Below are 18,169 nucleotides of genomic sequence, written 5' to 3' on the forward strand. Positions count from 1 at the left end.
AAGTCATGATTGATCTGAGACTTTTGAAACTGTCCTCACTTCAATCTTGAAAAGAGATGTGGGTTTCCCATTTTAAGGACTGCATGTGAAACATCCAGATTGTACACAGCTCCTGGACTTCACAACTCATCTCGCAAACTGACAAAGTAACAAGGATCCGCGTAGTCGGCAGGGTTCGAACCTGCGCGGGGAAACCCCAATGGATTTCGAGTCCATCGCCTTAACCTCTCGGCCACGACTACTCCTGCCTTTCAGTCACATGCTGTTTTCTTGTCTGGATGTGAGAGGACACTGGGGCCAACCATCAACGCGAATGCGGGCAGCAGAGGATGCACTCGTCTAAAGTACTGTGATGGCAAAAGGGAGTTCAACGATGTCTTCACCTAGACGAACAGGGTGTCGTGATCCGGATTTGGACTGGGGATGCTGCAGGCACAACACAAAGTACCAAACAAGGTGCAAGCACCTCTGGGATTTAACAGCACTTTCTCCATGAAGTGTTCCTGCTTTGTCAGCTTAAAATTTGTGGCAGTAAATGAGTAAGGCCACAATGTGTAAAGGGACAAGAGAAGTAGGCTGCTCCTGGAAAGCTAGGAACACTGACATTGAAAGAGTGATCTTTTTTTTCATGGCCAGTTGCTAACTCTAAAGTGGTTTGGACAAATAAGTAATTGGTACATAATGACTAGGATTCTGTTTCACTATGTAAGAGAGAACAATTCCGACATTTTTAGAACACTAATATGCAAGATTCTCCACAAAATAGAATGCGCCAACTCTTGAGCTGCACGCTGTGAAGGCTTTGAAGTTATCGGGGATGCCAAAGCCATTGCTCCGATTGCCTGAATAGAATATCCAAAATCTGCGTTGATCTTAGCCTTTTGAAACAGTGCTCACTTCAAGTCTGAAAGGGGATGTGGGTTGCCCGTTTTATGTGCTGCATATGAATAGAAAAATACAGGTTGTATACAGCTCCTGGATATCACAGATCCTTGCGCAAACAGACAAACATCCACGTAGTCGGCAGGGTTCGAACCTGCGCGGGGAGACCCCAATGGATTTCAAGTCCATCGCCTTAACCTCTCGGCCACGACTACTCCTGCTGTCTGGTCACATGCTATTTTCTTGTCTGGATGTGAGAGGACACAGGGGCCAACCATCAATGTGAATGCGAGCAGCATCGGATGCACTCGGCTGAAATACTGTGATGGCAAAGAGGAGTTCAACGACGTCTTCACCTAGACGAAAATGGTGTCGTGATCCGGATTTTGACTGGGGATGCTGAGGGCAGAACAAAAATTACCAAACACTATACAGAGAAAGTTATCTGGGATGCCAAAGACATTGCTCCGATTGCCTGAATAGAATATCCAAAATCACCGTTGATCTGAGCCTTTTGAAACGGTGCTCACTTCAAGTCTGAAAGGAGATGTGGGTTGCCAATTTTAAGTGCTGCATATGAATAGAAAAAGCCAGGTTGTACACAGCTCTTGGACATCACAATTCCTTTCACACAAAGGCAAAGTGGCGAGGATCTACGTAGTCGGCAGGGTTCGAACCTGCGCGGGGAGACCCCAATGGATTTCAAGTCCATCGCCTTAACCTCTCGGCCACGACTACTCCTACTTTTGTGTCACATGCTGTTTTCTTTTCTGGATGTGAGCAACAGAGGACACTGGGGCCAACCATCGATGCGAACGCGAGCAGCAGAGGATGCACTCGGCTAAAATACTGTGATGGCAAAAAGGAATTCAACGACGTCTTCACTTAGCGAAAAAGAGTGTCGTGATCCGGATTTGGACTGGGGATGCTGCGGGCACAACAAAAAGTAGTAAACACTATACAGAGAAAGCAAACCACTCACTCAGGCCTGCGCACAACCGCTTAGAAGTGACTGAACGTACAGAGTCAACAGCAAGCTCCAGCTCATTTCTCTGAAGTCCCCCACCACTGTTTTCTGAGAAAGCAACCAAGCATTACAGAAGGCAAAACAACACCAAATGTTTGGAAGCAACACATCGCCACATATATTCTTGAAGAGGAAGCCCACGTCCCTCAAACGCTGGTAAGAGAGCACAGCAAATGATTAGGGGAGGTCTGCAACAAACCGACAGAGCTTCGCCCGAACAGGGACTTGAACCCTGGACCCTCAGATTAAAAGTCTGATGCTCTACCGACTGAGCTATCCGGGCTCTTACCAAAGCACAGGCACCTCAGGGATTTAACAGCACTTTCTCCATAAAGTGTTCCTGCTTTGCCAGCTTAAAATTTGTGGCATTAAATGATGAAGACCACAATGTATATAGGCACAAGAGAGGTTGTCTGCTGCTGGCAAGCTAGGAACACTGACATTGAAAGAGTGTTCTTTTTTTCATGGCCGGTTGCTAACTCTAAAGTGGTTTGGACAAACAAGTAATTGGTACATAATGAGTTTCACGGTGCCAAGAGAGAACAAATCCGACATTTCAAAAATCAGATTGCCTGAAGAGAATGGCCAAAGTCATGTTTGATCTGAGACTTTTGAAACTGTCCTCACTTCAATCTTGAAAAGAGATGTGGGTTTCCCATTTTAAGGACTGCATGTGAAACATCCAGATTGTACACAGCTCCTGGACTTCACAACTCATCTCGCAAACTGACAAAGTAACAAGGATCCGCGTAGTCGGCAGGGTTCGAACCTGCGCGGGGAAACCCCAATGGATTTCGAGTCCATCGCCTTAACCTCTCGGCCACGACTACTCCTGCCTTTCCGTCACATGCTGTTTTCTTGTCTGGATGTGAGAGGACACTGGGGCCAACCATCAACGCGAATGCGGGCAGCAGAGGATGCACTCGTCTAAAGTATTGTGATGGCAAAAGGGAGTTCAACGATGTCTTCACCTAGACGAACAGGGTGTCGTGATCCGGATTTGGACTGGGGATGCTGCAGGCACAACACAAAGTACCAAACAAGCTGCAAGCACCTCTGGGATTTAACAGCACTTTCTCCATGAAGTGTTCCTGCTTTGTCAGCTTAAAATTTGTGGCAGTAAATGAGTAAGGCCACAATGTGTAAAGGGACAAGAGAAGTAGGCTGCTCCTGGAAAGCTAGGAACACTGACATTGAAAGAGTGATCTTTTTTTTCATGGCCAGTTGCTAACTCTAAAGTGGTTTGGACAAATAAGTAATTGGTACATAATGACTAGGATTCTGTTTCACTATGTAAGAGAGAACAATTCCGACATTTTTAGAACACTAATATGCAAGATTCTCCACAAAATAGAATGCGCCAACTCTTGAGCTGCACGCTGTGAAGGCTTTGAAGTTATCGGGGATGCCAAAGCCATTGCTCCGATTGCCTGAATAGAATATCCAAAATCTGCGTTGATCTGAGCCTTTTGAAACAGTGCTCACTTCAAGTCTGAAAGGGGATGTGGGTTGCCCGTTTTATGTGCTGCATATGAATAGAAAAATACAGGTTGTATACAGCTCCTGGATATCACAGTTCCTTGCGCAAACAGACAAACATCCACGTAGTCGGCAGGGTTCGAACCTGCGCGGGGAGACCCCAATGGATTTCAAGTCCATCGCCTTAACCTCTCGGCCACGACTACTCCTGCTGTCTGGTCACATGCTATTTTCTTGTCTGGATGTGAGAGGACACAGGGGCCAACCATCAATGTGAATGCGAGCAGCATCGGATGCACTCGGCTGAAATACTGTGATGGCAAAGAGGAGTTCAACGACGTCTTCACCTAGACGAAAATGGTGTCGTGATCCGGATTTTGACTGGGGATGCTGAGGGCAGAACAAAAAGTACCAAACACTATACAGAGAAAGTTATCTGGGATGCCAAAGACATTGCTCCGATTGCCTGAATAGAATATCCAAAATCACCGTTGATCTGAGCCTTTTGAAACGGTGCTCACTTCAAGTCTGAAAGGAGATGTGGGTTGCCAATTTTAAGTGCTGCATATGAATAGAAAAAGCCAGGTTGTACACAGCTCTTGGACATCACAATTCCTTTCGCACACAGGCAAAGTGGCGAGGATCTACGTAGTCGGCAGGGTTCGAACCTGCGCGGGGAGACCCCAATGGATTTCAAGTCCATCGCCTTAACCTCTCGGCCACGACTACTCCTACTTTTGTGTCACATGCTGTTTTCTTTTCTGGATGTGAGCAACAGAGGACACTGGGGCCAACCATCGATGCGAACGCGAGCAGCAGAGGATGCACTCGGCTAAAATACTGTGATGGCAAAAAGGAATTCAACGACGTCTTCACTTAGCGAAAAAGAGTGTCGTGATCCGGATTTGGACTGGGGATGCTGCGGGCACAACAAAAAGTAGTAAACACTATACAGAGAAAGCAAACCACTCACTCAGGCCTGCGCACAACCGCTCAGAAGTGACTGAACGTACAGAGTCAACAGCAAGCTTCAGCTCATTTCTCTGAAGTCCCCCACCACTGTTTTCTGAGAAAGCAACCAAGCATTACAGAAGGCAAAACAACACCAAATGTTTGGAAGCAACACATCGCCACATATATTCTTGAAGAGGAAGCCCACGTCCCTCAAACGCTGGTAAGAGAGCACAGCAAATGATTAGGGGAGGTCTGCAACAAACCGACAGAGCTTCGCCCGAACAGGGACTTGAACCCTGGACCCTCAGATTAAAAGTCTGATGCTCTACCGACTGAGCTATCCGGGCTCTTACCAAAGCACAGGCACCTCAGGGATTTAACAGCACTTTCTCCATAAAGTGTTCCTGCTTTGCCAGCTTAAAATTTGTGGCATTAAATGATGAAGACCACAATGTATATAGGCACAAGAGAGGTTGTCTGCTGCTGGCAAGCTAGGAACACTGACATTGAAAGAGTGTTCTTTTTTTCATGGCCGGTTGCTAACTCTAAAGTGGTTTGGACAAACAAGTAATTGGTACATAATGAGTTTCACGATGCCAAGAGAGAACAAATCCGACATTTCAAAAATCAGATTGCCTGAAGAGAATGGCCAAAGTCATGTTTGATCTGAGACTTTTGAAACTGTCCTCACTTCAATCTTGAAAAGAGATGTGGGTTTCCCATTTTAAGGACTGCATGTGAAACATCCAGATTGTACACAGCTCCTGGACTTCACAACTCATCTCGCAAACTGACAAAGTAACAAGGATCCGCGTAGTCGGCAGGGTTCGAACCTGCGCGGGGAAACCCCAATGGATTTCGAGTCCATCGCCTTAACCTCTCGGCCACGACTACTCCTGCCTTTCCGTCACATGCTGTTTTCTTGTCTGGATGTGAGAGGACACTGGGGCCAACCATCAACGCGAATGCGGGCAGCAGAGGATGCACTCGTCTAAAGTACTGTGATGGCAAAAGGGAGTTCAACGATGTCTTCACCTAGACGAACAGGGTGTCGTGATCCGGATTTGGACTGGGGATGCTGCAGGCACAACACAAAGTACCAAACAAGGTGCAAGCACCTCTGGGATTTAACAGCACTTTCTCCATGAAGTGTTCCTGCTTTGTCAGCTTAAAATTTGTGGCAGTAAATGAGTAAGGCCACAATGTGTAAAGGGACAAGAGAAGTAGGCTGCTCCTGGAAAGCTAGGAACACTGACATTGAAAGAGTGATCTTTTTTTTCATGGCCAGTTGCTAACTCTAAAGTGGTTTGGACAAATAAGTAATTGGTACATAATGACTAGGATTCTGTTTCACTATGTAAGAGAGAACAATTCCGACATTTTTAGAACACTAATATGCAAGATTCTCCACAAAATAGAATGCGCCAACTCTTGAGCTGCACGCTGTGAAGGCTTTGAAGTTATCGGGGATGCCAAAGCCATTGCTCCGATTGCCTGAATAGAATATCCAAAATCTGCGTTGATCTGAGCCTTTTGAAACAGTGCTCACTTCAAGTCTGAAAGGGGATGTGGGTTGCCCGTTTTATGTGCTGCATATGAATAGAAAAATACAGGTTGTATACAGCTCCTGGATATCACAGTTCCTTGCGCAAACAGACAAACATCCACGTAGTCGGCAGGGTTCGAACCTGCGCGGGGAGACCCCAATGGATTTCAAGTCCATCGCCTTAACCTCTCGGCCACGACTACTCCTGCTGTCTGGTCACATGCTATTTTCTTGTCTGGATGTGAGAGGACACAGGGGCCAACCATCAATGTGAATGCGAGCAGCATCGGATGCACTCGGCTGAAATACTGTGATGGCAAAGAGGAGTTCAACGACGTCTTCACCTAGACGAAAATGGTGTCGTGATCCGGATTTTGACTGGGGATGCTGAGGGCAGAACAAAAAGTACCAAACACTATACAGAGAAAGTTATCTGGGATGCCAAAGACATTGCTCCGATTGCCTGAATAGAATATCCAAAATCACCGTTGATCTGAGCCTTTTGAAACGGTGCTCACTTCAAGTCTGAAAGGAGATGTGGGTTGCCAATTTTAAGTGCTGCATATGAATAGAAAAAGCCAGGTTGTACACAGCTCTTGGACATCACAATTCCTTTCGCACACAGGCAAAGTGGCGAGGATCTACGTAGTCGGCAGGGTTCGAACCTGCGCGGGGAGACCCCAACGCATTTCAAGTCCATCGCCTTAACCTCTCGGCCACGACTACTCCTACTTTTGTGTCACATGCTGTTTTCTTTTCTGGATGTGAGCAACAGAGGACACTGGGGCCAACCATCGATGCGAACGCGAGCAGCAGAGGATGCACTCGGCTAAAATACTGTGATGGCAAAAAGGAATTCAACGACGTCTTCACTTAGCGAAAAAGAGTGTCGTGATCCGGATTTGGACTGGGGATGCTGCGGGCACAACAAAAAGTAGTAAACACTATACAGAGAAAGCAAACCACTCAGGCCTGCGCACAACCGCTTAGAAGTGACTGAACGTACAGAGTCAACAGCAAGCTTCAGCTCATTTCTCTGAAGTCCCCCACCACTGTTTTCTGAGAAAGCAACCAAGCACCTTGTTTGGTACTTTGTGTTGTGCCTGCAGCATCCCCAGTCCAAATCCGGATCACGACACCCTGTTCGTCTATGGATTTCGAGTCCATCGCCTTAACCTCTCGGCCACGACTACTCCTGCCTTTCCGTCACATGCTGTTTTCTTGTCTGGATGTGAGAGGACACTGGGGCCAACCATCAACGCGAATGCGGGCAGCAGAGGATGCACTCGTCTAAAGTACTGTGATGGCAAAAGGGAGTTCAACGATGTCTTCACCTAGACGAACAGGGTGTCGTGATCCGGATTTGGACTGGGGATGCTGCAGGCACAACACAAAGTACCAAACAAGGTGCAAGCACCTCTGGGATTTAACAGCACTTTCTCCATGAAGTGTTCCTGCTTTGTCAGCTTAAAATTTGTGGCAGTAAATGAGTAAGGCCACAATGTGTAAAGGGACAAGAGAAGTAGGCTGCTCCTGGAAAGCTAGGAACACTGACATTGAAAGAGTGATCTTTTTTTCATGGCCAGTTGCTAACTCTAAAGTGGTTTGGACAAATAAGTAATTGGTACATAATGACTAGGATTCTGTTTCACTATGTAAGAGAGAACAATTCCGACATTTTTAGAACACTAATATGCAAGATTCTCCACAAAATAGAATGCGCCAACTCTTGAGCTGCACGCTGTGAAGGCTTTGAAGTTATCGGGGATGCCAAAGCCATTGCTCCGATTGCCTGAATAGAATATCCAAAATCTGCGTTGATCTGAGCCTTTTGAAACAGTGCTCACTTCAAGTCTGAAAGGGGATGTGGGTTGCCCGTTTTATGTGCTGCATATGAATAGAAAAATACAGGTTGTATACAGCTCCTGGATATCACAGTTCCTTGCGCAAACAGACAAACATCCACGTAGTCGGCAGGGTTCGAACCTGCGCGGGGAGACCCCAATGGATTTCAAGTCCATCGCCTTAACCTCTCGGCCACGACTACTCCTGCTGTCTGGTCACATGCTATTTTCTTGTCTGGATGTGAGAGGACACAGGGGCCAACCATCAATGTGAATGCGAGCAGCATCGGATGCACTCGGCTGAAATACTGTGATGGCAAAGAGGAGTTCAACGACGTCTTCACCTAGACGAAAATGGTGTCGTGATCCGGATTTTGACTGGGGATGCTGAGGGCAGAACAAAAAGTACCAAACACTATACAGAGAAAGTTATCTGGGATGCCAAAGACATTGCTCCGATTGCCTGAATAGAATATCCAAAATCACCGTTGATCTGAGCCTTTTGAAACAGTGCTCACTTCAAGTCTGAAAGGAGATGTGGGTTGCCAATTTTAAGTGCTGCATATGAATAGAAAAAGCCAGGTTGTACACAGCTCTTGGACATCACAATTCCTTTCAACACAGGCAAAGTGGCGAGGATCTACGTAGTCGGCAGGGTTCGAACCTGCGCGGGGAGACCCCAACGCATTTCAAGTCCATCGCCTTAACCTCTCGGCCACGACTACTCCTACTTTTGTGTCACATGCTGTTTTCTTTTCTGGATGTGAGCAACAGAGGACACTGGGGCCAACCATCGATGCGAACGCGAGCAGCAGAGGATGCACTCGGCTAAAATACTGTGATGGCAAAAAGGAATTCAACGACGTCTTCACTTAGCGAAAAAGAGTGTCGTGATCCGGATTTGGACTGGGGATGCTGCGGGCACAACAAAAAGTAGTAAACACTATACAGAGAAAGCAAACCACTCACTCAGGCCTGCGCACAACCGCTCAGAAGTGACTGAACGTACAGAGTCAACAGCAAGCTTCAGCTCATTTCTCTGAAGTCCCCCACCACTGTTTTCTGAGAAAGCAACCAAGCATTACAGAAGGCAAAACAACACCAAATGTTTGGAAGCAACACATCGCCACACATATTCTTGAAGAGGAAGCCCACGTCCCTCAAACGCTGGTAAGAGAGCACAGCAAATGATTAGGGGAGGTCTGCAACAAACCGACAGAGCTTCGCCCGAACAGGGACTTGAACCCTGGACCCTCAGATTAAAAGTCTGATGCTCTACCGACTGAGCTATCCGGGCTCTTACCAAAGCACAGGCACCTCAGGGATTTAACAGCACTTTCTCCATAAAGTGTTCCTGCTTTGCCAGCTTAAAATTTGTGGCATTAAATGATGAAGACCACAATGTATATAGGCACAAGAGAGGTTGTCTGCTGCTGGCAAGCTAGGAACACTGACATTGAAAGAGTGTTCTTTTTTTCATGGCCGGTTGCTAACTCTAAAGTGGTTTGGACAAACAAGTAATTGGTACATAATGAGTTTCACGATGCCAAGAGAGAACAAATCCGACATTTCAAAAATCAGATTGCCTGAAGAGAATGGCCAAAGTCATGTTTGATCTGAGACTTTTGAAACTGTCCTCACTTCAATCTTGAAAAGAGATGTGGGTTTCCCATTTTAAGGACTGCATGTGAAACATCCAGATTGTACACAGCTCCTGGACTTCACAACTCATCTCGCAAACTGACAAAGTAACAAGGATCCGCGTAGTCGGCAGGGTTCGAACCTGCGCGGGGAAACCCCAATGGATTTCGAGTCCATCGCCTTAACCTCTCGGCCACGACTACTCCTGCCTTTCCGTCACATGCTGTTTTCTTGTCTGGATGTGAGAGGACACTGGGGCCAACCATCAACGCGAATGCGGGCAGCAGAGGATGCACTCGTCTAAAGTACTGTGATGGCAAAAGGGAGTTCAACGATGTCTTCACCTAGACGAACAGGGTGTCGTGATCCGGATTTGGACTGGGGATGCTGCAGGCACAACACAAAGTACCAAACAAGGTGCAAGCACCTCTGGGATTTAACAGCACTTTCTCCATGAAGTGTTCCTGCTTTGTCAGCTTAAAAATTGTGGCAGTAAATGAGTAAGGCCACAATGTGTAAAGGGACAAGAGAAGTAGGCTGCTCCTGGAAAGCTAGGAACACTGACATTGAAAGAGTGATCTTTTTTTTCATGGCCAGTTGCTAACTCTAAAGTGGTTTGGACAAATAAGTAATTGGTACATAATGACTAGGATTCTGTTTCACTATGTAAGAGAGAACAATTCCGACATTTTTAGAACACTAATATGCAAGATTCTCCACAAAATAGAATGCGCCAACTCTTGAGCTGCACGCTGTGAAGGCTTTGAAGTTATCGGGGATGCCAAAGCCATTGCTCCGATTGCCTGAATAGAATATCCAAAATCTGCGTTGATCTGAGCCTTTTGAAACAGTGCTCACTTCAAGTCTGAAAGGGGATGTGGGTTGCCCGTTTTATGTGCTGCATATGAATAGAAAAATACAGGTTGTATACAGCTCCTGGATATCACAGTTCCTTGCGCAAACAGACAAACATCCACGTAGTCGGCAGGGTTCGAACCTGCGCGGGGAGACCCCAATGGATTTCAAGTCCATCGCCTTAACCTCTCGGCCACGACTACTCCTGCTGTCTGGTCACATGCTATTTTCTTGTCTGGATGTGAGAGGACACAGGGGCCAACCATCAATGTGAATGCGAGCAGCATCGGATGCACTCGGCTGAAATACTGTGATGGAAAAGAGGAGTTCAACGACGTCTTCACCTAGACGAAAATGGTGTCGTGATCCGGATTTTGACTGGGGATGCTGAGGGCAGAACAAAAAGTACCAAACACTATACAGAGAAAGTTATCTGGGATGCCAAAGACATTGCTCCGATTGCCTGAATAGAATATCCAAAATCACCGTTGATCTGAGCCTTTTGAAACGGTGCTCACTTCAAGTCTCAAAGGAGATGTGGGTTGCCAATTTTAAGTGCTGCATATGAATAGAAAAAGCCAGGTTGTACACAGCTCTTGGACATCACAATTCCTTTCGCACACAGGCAAAGTGGCGAGGATCTACGTAGTCGGCAGGGTTCGAACCTGCGCGGGGAGACCCCAATGGATTTCAAGTCCATCGCCTTAACCTCTCGGCCACGACTACTCCTACTTTTGTGTCACATGCTGTTTTCTTTTCTGGATGTGAGCAACAGAGGACACTGGGGCCAACCATCGATGCGAACGCGAGCAGCAGAGGATGCACTCGGCTAAAATACTGTGATGGCAAAAAGGAATTCAACGACGTCTTCACTTAGCGAAAAAGAGTGTCGTGATCCGGATTTGGACTGGGGATGCTGCGGGCACAACAAAAAGTAGTAAACACTATACAGAGAAAGCAAACCACTCACTCAGGCCTGCGCACAACCGCTCAGAAGTGACTGAACGTACAGAGTCAACAGCAAGCTTCAGCTCATTTCTCTGAAGTCCCCCACCACTGTTTTCTGAGAAAGCAACCAAGCATTACAGAAGGCAAAACAACACCAAATGTTTGGAAGCAACACATCGCCACATATATTCTTGAAGAGGAAGCCCACGTCCCTCAAACGCTGGTAAGAGAGCACAGCAAATGATTAGGGGAGGTCTGCAACAAACCGACAGAGCTTCGCCCGAACAGGGACTTGAACCCTGGACCCTCAGATTAAAAGTCTGATGCTCTACCGACTGAGCTATCCGGGCTCTTACCAAAGCACAGGCACCTCAGGGATTTAACAGCACTTTCTCCATAAAGTGTTCCTGCTTTGCCAGCTTAAAATTTGTGGCATTAAATGATGAAGACCACAATGTATATAGGCACAAGAGAGGTTGTCTGCTGCTGGCAAGCTAGGAACACTGACATTGAAAGAGTGTTCTTTTTTTCATGGCCGGTTGCTAACTCTAAAGTGGTTTGGACAAACAAGTAATTGGTACATAATGAGTTTCACGATGCCAAGAGAGAACAAATCCGACATTTCAAAAATCAGATTGCCTGAAGAGAATGGCCAAAGTCATGTTTGATCTGAGACTTTTGAAACTGTCCTCACTTCAATCTTGAAAAGAGATGTGGGTTTCCCATTTTAAGGACTGCATGTGAAACATCCAGATTGTACACAGCTCCTGGACTTCACAACTCATCTCGCAAACTGACAAAGTAACAAGGATCCGCGTAGTCGGCAGGGTTCGAACCTGCGCGGGGAAACCCCAATGGATTTCGAGTCCATCGCCTTAACCTCTCGGCCACGACTACTCCTGCCTTTCCGTCACATGCTGTTTTCTTGTCTGGATGTGAGAGGACACTGGGGCCAACCATCAACGCGAATGCGGGCAGCAGAGGATGCACTCGTCTAAAGTACTGTGATGGCAAAAGGGAGTTCAACGATGTCTTCACCTAGACGAACAGGGTGTCGTGATCCGGATTTGGACTGGGGATGCTGCAGGCACAACACAAAGTACCAAACAAGGTGCAAGCACCTCTGGGATTTAACAGCACTTTCTCCATGAAGTGTTCCTGCTTTGTCAGCTTAAAATTTGTGGCAGTAAATGAGTAAGGCCACAATGTGTAAAGGGACAAGAGAAGTAGGCTGCTCCTGGAAAGCTAGGAACACTGACATTGAAAGAGTGATCTTTTTTTTCATGGCCAGTTGCTAACTCTAAAGTGGTTTGGACAAATAAGTAATTGGTACATAATGACTAGGATTCTGTTTCACTATGTAAGAGAGAACAATTCCGACATTTTTAGAACACTAATATGCAAGATTCTCCACAAAATAGAATGCGCCAACTCTTGAGCTGCACGCTGTGAAGGCTTTGAAGTTATCGGGGATGCCAAAGCCATTGCTCCGATTGCCTGAATAGAATATCCAAAATCTGCGTTGATCTGAGCCTTTTGAAACAGTGCTCACTTCAAGTCTGAAAGGGGATGTGGGTTGCCCGTTTTATGTGCTGCATATGAATAGAAAAATACAGGTTGTATACAGCTCCTGGATATCACAGTTCCTTGCGCAAACAGACAAACATCCACGTAGTCGGCAGGGTTCGAACCTGCGCGGGGAGACCCCAATGGATTTCAAGTCCATCGCCTTAACCTCTCGGCCACGACTACTCCTGCTGTCTGGTCACATGCTATTTTCTTGTCTGGATGTGAGAGGACACAGGGGCCAACCATCAATGTGAATGCGAGCAGCATCGGATGCACTCGGCTGAAATACTGTGATGGCAAAGAGGAGTTCAACGACGTCTTCACCTAGACGAAAATGGTGTCGTGATCCGGATTTTGACTGGGGATGCTGAGGGCAGAACAAAAAGTACCAAACACTATACAGAGAAAGTTATCTGGGATGCCAAAGACATTGCTCCGATTGCCTGAATAGAATATCCAAAATCACCGTTGATCTGAGCCTTTTGAAACGGTGCTCACTTCAAGTCTGAAAGGAGATGTGGGTTGCCAATTTTAAGTGCTGCATATGAATAGAAAAAGCCAGGTTGTACACAGCTCTTGGACATCACAATTCCTTTCGCACACAGGCAAAGTGGCGAGGATCTACGTAGTCGGCAGGGTTCGAACCTGCGCGGGGAGACCCCAACGCATTTCAAGTCCATCGCCTTAACCTCTCGGCCACGACTACTCCTACTTTTGTGTCACATGCTGTTTTCTTTTCTGGATGTGAGCAACAGAGGACACTGGGGCCAACCATCGATGCGAACGCGAGCAGCAGAGGATGCACTCGGCTAAAATACTGTGATGGCAAAAAGGAATTCAACGACGTCTTCACTTAGCGAAAAAGAGTGTCGTGATCCGGATTTGGACTGGGGATGCTGCGGGCACAACAAAAAGTAGTAAACACTATACAGAGAAAGCAAACCACTCAGGCCTGCGCACAACCGCTTAGAAGTGACTGAACGTACAGAGTCAACAGCAAGCTTCAGCTCATTTCTCTGAAGTCCCCCACCACTGTTTTCTGAGAAAGCAACCAAGCACCTTGTTTGGTACTTTGTGTTGTGCCTGCAGCATCCCCAGTCCAAATCCGGATCACGACACCCTGTTCGTCTATGGATTTCGAGTCCATCGCCTTAACCTCTCGGCCACGACTACTCCTGCCTTTCCGTCACATGCTGTTTTCTTGTCTGGATGTGAGAGGACACTGGGGCCAACCATCAACGCGAATGCGGGCAGCAGAGGATGCACTCGTCTAAAGTACTGTGATGGCAAAAGGGAGTTCAACGATGTCTTCACCTAGACGAACAGGGTGTCGTGATCCGGATTTGGACTGGGGATGCTGCAGGCACAACACAAAGTACCAAACAAGGTGCAAGCACCTCTGGGATTTAACAGCACTTTCTCCATGAAGTGTTCCTGCTTTGTCAGCTTAAAAATTGTGGCAGTAAATGAGTAAGGCCACAATGTGTAAAGGGACAAGAGAAGTAGGCTGCTCCTGGAAAGCTAGGAACACTGACATTGAAAGAGTGATCTTTTTTTTCATGGCCAGTTGCTAACTCTAAAGTGGTTTGGACAAATAAGTAATTGGTACATAATGACTAGGATTCTGTTTCACTATGTAAGAGAGAACAATTCCGACATTTTTAGAACACTAATATGCAAGATTCTCCACAAAATAGAATGCGCCAACTCTTGAGCTGCACGCTGTGAAGGCTTTGAAGTTATCGGGGATGCCAAAGCCATTGCTCCGATTGCCTGAATAGAATATCCAAAATCTGCGTTGATCTGAGCCTTTTGAAACAGTGCTCACTTCAAGTCTGAAAGGGGATGTGGGTTGCCCGTTTTATGTGCTGCATATGAATAGAAAAATACAGGTTGTATACAGCTCCTGGATATCACAGTTCCTTGCGCAAACAGACAAACATCCACGTAGTCGGCAGGGTTCGAACCTGCGCGGGGAGACCCCAATGGATTTCAAGTCCATCGCCTTAACCTCTCGGCCACGACTACTCCTGCTGTCTGGTCACATGCTATTTTCTTGTCTGGATGTGAGAGGACACAGGGGCCAACCATCAATGTGAATGCGAGCAGCATCGGATGCACTCGGCTGAAATACTGTGATGGAAAAGAGGAGTTCAACGACGTCTTCACCTAGACGAAAATGGTGTCGTGATCCGGATTTTGACTGGGGATGCTGAGGGCAGAACAAAAAGTACCAAACACTATACAGAGAAAGTTATCTGGGATGCCAAAGACATTGCTCCGATTGCCTGAATAGAATATCCAAAATCACCGTTGATCTGAGCCTTTTGAAACGGTGCTCACTTCAAGTCTCAAAGGAGATGTGGGTTGCCAATTTTAAGTGCTGCATATGAATAGAAAAAGCCAGGTTGTACACAGCTCTTGGACATCACAATTCCTTTCGCACACAGGCAAAGTGGCGAGGATCTACGTAGTCGGCAGGGTTCGAACCTGCGCGGGGAGACCCCAATGGATTTCAAGTCCATCGCCTTAACCTCTCGGCCACGACTACTCCTACTTTTGTGTCACATGCTGTTTTCTTTTCTGGATGTGAGCAACAGAGGACACTGGGGCCAACCATCGATGCGAACGCGAGCAGCAGAGGATGCACTCGGCTAAAATACTGTGATGGCAAAAAGGAATTCAACGACGTCTTCACTTAGCGAAAAAGAGTGTCGTGATCCGGATTTGGACTGGGGATGCTGCGGGCACAACAAAAAGTAGTAAACACTATACAGAGAAAGCAAACCACTCACTCAGGCCTGCGCACAACCGCTTAGAAGTGACTGAACGTACAGAGTCAACAGCAAGCTCCAGCTCATTTCTCTGAAGTCCCCCACCACTGTTTTCTGAGAAAGCAACCAAGCATTACAGAAGGCAAAACAACACCAAATGTTTGGAAGCAACACATCGCCACATATATTCTTGAAGAGGAAGCCCACGTCCCTCAAACGCTGGTAAGAGAGCACAGCAAATGATTAGGGGAGGTCTGCAACAAACCGACAGAGCTTCGCCCGAACAGGGACTTGAACCCTGGACCCTCAGATTAAAAGTCTGATGCTCTACCGACTGAGCTATCCGGGCTCTTACCAAAGCACAGGCACCTCAGGGATTTAACAGCACTTTCTCCATTAAGTGTTCCTGCTTTGCCAGCTTAAAATTTGTGGCATTAAATGATGAAGACCACAATGTATATAGGCACAAGAGAGGTTGTCTGCTGCTGGCAAGCTAGGAACACTGACATTGAAAGAGTGTTCTTTTTTTCATGGCCGGTTGCTAACTCTAAAGTGGTTTGGACAAACAAGTAATTGGTACATAATGAGTTTCACGATGCCAAGAGAGAACAAATCCGACATTTCAAAAATCAGATTGCCTGAAGAGAATGGCCAAAGTCATGTTTGATCTGAGACTTTTGAAACTGTCCTCACTTCAATCTTGAAAAGAGATGTGGGTTTCCCATTTTAAGGACTGCATGTGAAACATCCAGATTGTACACAGCTCCTGGATTTCACAACTCATCTCGCAAACTGACAAAGTAACAAGGATCCGCGTAGTCGGCAGGGTTTCGAACCTGCGCGGGGAAACCCCAATGGATTTCGAGTCCATCGCCTTAACCTCTCGGCCACGACTACTCCTGCCTTTCCGTCACATGCTGTTTTCTTGTCTGGATGTGAGAGGACACTGGGGCCAACCATCAACGCGAATGCGGGCAGCAGAGGATGCACTCGTCTAAAGTACTGTGATGGCAAAAGGGAGTTCAACGATGTCTTCACCTAGACGAACAGGGTGTCGTGATCCGGATTTGGACTGGGGATGCTGCAGGCACAACACAAAGTACCAAACAAGGTGCAAGCACCTCTGGGATTTAACAGCACTTTCTCCATGAAGTGTTCCTGCTTTGTCAGCTTAAAATTTGTGGCAGTAAATGAGTAAGGCCACAATGTGTAAAGGGACAAGAGAAGTAGGCTGCTCCTGGAAAGCTAGGAACACTGACATTGAAAGAGTGATCTTTTTTTTCATGGCCAGTTGCTAACTCTAAAGTGGTTTGGACAAATAAGTAATTGGTACATAATGACTAGGATTCTGTTTCACTATGTAAGAGAGAACAATTCCGACATTTTTAGAACACTAATATGCAAGATTCTCCACAAAATAGAATGCGCCAACTCTTGAGCTGCACGCTGTGAAGGCTTTGAAGTTATCGGGGATGCCAAAGCCATTGCTCCGATTGCCTGAATAGAATATCCAAAATCTGCGTTGATCTGAGCCTTTTGAAACAGTGCTCACTTCAAGTCTGAAAGGGGATGTGGGTTGCCCGTTTTATGTGCTGCATATGAATAGAAAAATACAGGTTGTATACAGCTCCTGGATATCACAGTTCCTTGCGCAAACAGACAAACATCCACGTAGTCGGCAGGGTTCGAACCTGCGCGGGGAGACCCCAATGGATTTCAAGTCCATCGCCTTAACCTCTCGGCCACGACTACTCCTGCTGTCTGGTCACATGCTATTTTCTTGTCTGGATGTGAGAGGACACAGGGGCCAACCATCAATGTGAATGCGAGCAGCATCGGATGCACTCGGCTGAAATACTGTGATGGCAAAGAGGAGTTCAACGACGTCTTCACCTAGACGAAAATGGTGTCGTGATCCGGATTTTGACTGGGGATGCTGAGGGCAGAACAAAAAGTACCAAACACTACACAGAGAAAGTTATCTGGGATGCCAAAGACATTGCTCCGATTGCCTGAATAGAATATCCAAAATCACCGTTGATCTGAGCCTTTTGAAACGGTGCTCACTTCAAGTCTGAAAGGAGATGTGGGTTGCCAATTTTAAGTGCTGCATATGAATAGAAAAAGCCAGGTTGTACACAGCTCTTGGACATCACAATTCCTTTCGCACACAGGCAAAGTGGCGAGGATCTACGTAGTCGGCAGGGTTCAAACCTGCGCGGGGAGACCCCAATGGATTTCAAGTCCATCGCCTTAACCTCTCGGCCACGACTACTCCTACTTTTGTGTCACATGCTGTTTTCTTTTCTGGATGTGAGCAACAGAGGACACTGGGGCCAACCATCGATGCGAACGCGAGCAGCAGAGGATGCACTCGGCTAAAATACTGTGATGGCAAAAAGGAATTCAACGACGTCTTCACTTAGCGAAAAAGAGTGTCGTGATCCGGATTTGGACTGGGGATGCTGCGGGCACAACAAAAAGTAGTAAACACTATACAGAGAAAGCAAACCACTCACTCAGGCCTGCGCACAACCGCTTAGAAGTGACTGAACGTACAGAGTCAACAGCAAGCTTCAGCTCATTTCTCTGAAGTCCCCCACCACTGTTTTCTGAGAAAGCAACCAAGCATTACAGAAGGCAAAACAAC

At 46.7% G+C, this 18,169-nt stretch overlaps 27 non-coding genes across 27 annotated transcripts; all 27 read right to left on the minus strand.

Moving 5' to 3' along the window:
• Window positions 1–160: 160 nt before the first annotated feature.
• On the minus strand, window positions 161–242 carry trnas-cga (transfer RNA serine (anticodon CGA)). Its single transcript has one exon. It is a non-coding gene; the product is annotated as a tRNA-Ser (tRNA).
• A 773-nt stretch (window positions 243–1,015) lies between these two features.
• trnas-uga (transfer RNA serine (anticodon UGA)) lies at window positions 1,016–1,097 on the minus strand. Its single transcript has one exon. It is a non-coding gene; the product is annotated as a tRNA-Ser (tRNA).
• Window positions 1,098–1,538: 441 nt separating this feature from the next.
• On the minus strand, window positions 1,539–1,620 carry trnas-uga (transfer RNA serine (anticodon UGA)). Its single transcript has one exon. It is a non-coding gene; the product is annotated as a tRNA-Ser (tRNA).
• Window positions 1,621–2,119: 499 nt separating this feature from the next.
• Window positions 2,120–2,192, minus strand: trnak-uuu (transfer RNA lysine (anticodon UUU)). The gene has a single exon. It is a non-coding gene; the product is annotated as a tRNA-Lys (tRNA).
• A 465-nt stretch (window positions 2,193–2,657) lies between these two features.
• trnas-cga (transfer RNA serine (anticodon CGA)) lies at window positions 2,658–2,739 on the minus strand. Its single transcript has one exon. It is a non-coding gene; the product is annotated as a tRNA-Ser (tRNA).
• A 773-nt stretch (window positions 2,740–3,512) lies between these two features.
• Window positions 3,513–3,594, minus strand: trnas-uga (transfer RNA serine (anticodon UGA)). The gene has a single exon. It is a non-coding gene; the product is annotated as a tRNA-Ser (tRNA).
• Window positions 3,595–4,035: 441 nt separating this feature from the next.
• trnas-uga (transfer RNA serine (anticodon UGA)) lies at window positions 4,036–4,117 on the minus strand. The gene has a single exon. It is a non-coding gene; the product is annotated as a tRNA-Ser (tRNA).
• Window positions 4,118–4,616: 499 nt separating this feature from the next.
• Window positions 4,617–4,689, minus strand: trnak-uuu (transfer RNA lysine (anticodon UUU)). Its single transcript has one exon. It is a non-coding gene; the product is annotated as a tRNA-Lys (tRNA).
• A 465-nt stretch (window positions 4,690–5,154) lies between these two features.
• trnas-cga (transfer RNA serine (anticodon CGA)) lies at window positions 5,155–5,236 on the minus strand. Its single transcript has one exon. It is a non-coding gene; the product is annotated as a tRNA-Ser (tRNA).
• Window positions 5,237–6,009: 773 nt separating this feature from the next.
• Window positions 6,010–6,091, minus strand: trnas-uga (transfer RNA serine (anticodon UGA)). Its single transcript has one exon. It is a non-coding gene; the product is annotated as a tRNA-Ser (tRNA).
• A 441-nt stretch (window positions 6,092–6,532) lies between these two features.
• trnas-uga (transfer RNA serine (anticodon UGA)) lies at window positions 6,533–6,614 on the minus strand. Its single transcript has one exon. It is a non-coding gene; the product is annotated as a tRNA-Ser (tRNA).
• A 1,239-nt stretch (window positions 6,615–7,853) lies between these two features.
• Window positions 7,854–7,935, minus strand: trnas-uga (transfer RNA serine (anticodon UGA)). Its single transcript has one exon. It is a non-coding gene; the product is annotated as a tRNA-Ser (tRNA).
• Window positions 7,936–8,375: 440 nt separating this feature from the next.
• On the minus strand, window positions 8,376–8,457 carry trnas-uga (transfer RNA serine (anticodon UGA)). Its single transcript has one exon. It is a non-coding gene; the product is annotated as a tRNA-Ser (tRNA).
• A 499-nt stretch (window positions 8,458–8,956) lies between these two features.
• Window positions 8,957–9,029, minus strand: trnak-uuu (transfer RNA lysine (anticodon UUU)). Its single transcript has one exon. It is a non-coding gene; the product is annotated as a tRNA-Lys (tRNA).
• Window positions 9,030–9,494: 465 nt separating this feature from the next.
• trnas-cga (transfer RNA serine (anticodon CGA)) lies at window positions 9,495–9,576 on the minus strand. Its single transcript has one exon. It is a non-coding gene; the product is annotated as a tRNA-Ser (tRNA).
• A 773-nt stretch (window positions 9,577–10,349) lies between these two features.
• trnas-uga (transfer RNA serine (anticodon UGA)) lies at window positions 10,350–10,431 on the minus strand. The gene has a single exon. It is a non-coding gene; the product is annotated as a tRNA-Ser (tRNA).
• Window positions 10,432–10,872: 441 nt separating this feature from the next.
• trnas-uga (transfer RNA serine (anticodon UGA)) lies at window positions 10,873–10,954 on the minus strand. The gene has a single exon. It is a non-coding gene; the product is annotated as a tRNA-Ser (tRNA).
• A 499-nt stretch (window positions 10,955–11,453) lies between these two features.
• On the minus strand, window positions 11,454–11,526 carry trnak-uuu (transfer RNA lysine (anticodon UUU)). The gene has a single exon. It is a non-coding gene; the product is annotated as a tRNA-Lys (tRNA).
• Window positions 11,527–11,991: 465 nt separating this feature from the next.
• Window positions 11,992–12,073, minus strand: trnas-cga (transfer RNA serine (anticodon CGA)). Its single transcript has one exon. It is a non-coding gene; the product is annotated as a tRNA-Ser (tRNA).
• Window positions 12,074–12,846: 773 nt separating this feature from the next.
• Window positions 12,847–12,928, minus strand: trnas-uga (transfer RNA serine (anticodon UGA)). Its single transcript has one exon. It is a non-coding gene; the product is annotated as a tRNA-Ser (tRNA).
• Window positions 12,929–13,369: 441 nt separating this feature from the next.
• trnas-uga (transfer RNA serine (anticodon UGA)) lies at window positions 13,370–13,451 on the minus strand. The gene has a single exon. It is a non-coding gene; the product is annotated as a tRNA-Ser (tRNA).
• A 1,240-nt stretch (window positions 13,452–14,691) lies between these two features.
• trnas-uga (transfer RNA serine (anticodon UGA)) lies at window positions 14,692–14,773 on the minus strand. The gene has a single exon. It is a non-coding gene; the product is annotated as a tRNA-Ser (tRNA).
• Window positions 14,774–15,214: 441 nt separating this feature from the next.
• trnas-uga (transfer RNA serine (anticodon UGA)) lies at window positions 15,215–15,296 on the minus strand. The gene has a single exon. It is a non-coding gene; the product is annotated as a tRNA-Ser (tRNA).
• A 499-nt stretch (window positions 15,297–15,795) lies between these two features.
• Window positions 15,796–15,868, minus strand: trnak-uuu (transfer RNA lysine (anticodon UUU)). Its single transcript has one exon. It is a non-coding gene; the product is annotated as a tRNA-Lys (tRNA).
• Window positions 15,869–16,333: 465 nt separating this feature from the next.
• Window positions 16,334–16,416, minus strand: trnas-cga (transfer RNA serine (anticodon CGA)). The gene has a single exon. It is a non-coding gene; the product is annotated as a tRNA-Ser (tRNA).
• Window positions 16,417–17,189: 773 nt separating this feature from the next.
• On the minus strand, window positions 17,190–17,271 carry trnas-uga (transfer RNA serine (anticodon UGA)). The gene has a single exon. It is a non-coding gene; the product is annotated as a tRNA-Ser (tRNA).
• Window positions 17,272–17,712: 441 nt separating this feature from the next.
• Window positions 17,713–17,794, minus strand: trnas-uga (transfer RNA serine (anticodon UGA)). Its single transcript has one exon. It is a non-coding gene; the product is annotated as a tRNA-Ser (tRNA).
• Between the last annotated feature and the right edge of the window lie 375 nt (window positions 17,795–18,169).

This window comes from Pimephales promelas, chromosome 13, assembly GCF_988280905.1.
Source record: "Pimephales promelas chromosome 13, fPimPro1.hap1.1, whole genome shotgun sequence".
Classification (NCBI taxonomy): Eukaryota; Metazoa; Chordata; class Actinopteri; order Cypriniformes; family Leuciscidae; genus Pimephales; species Pimephales promelas.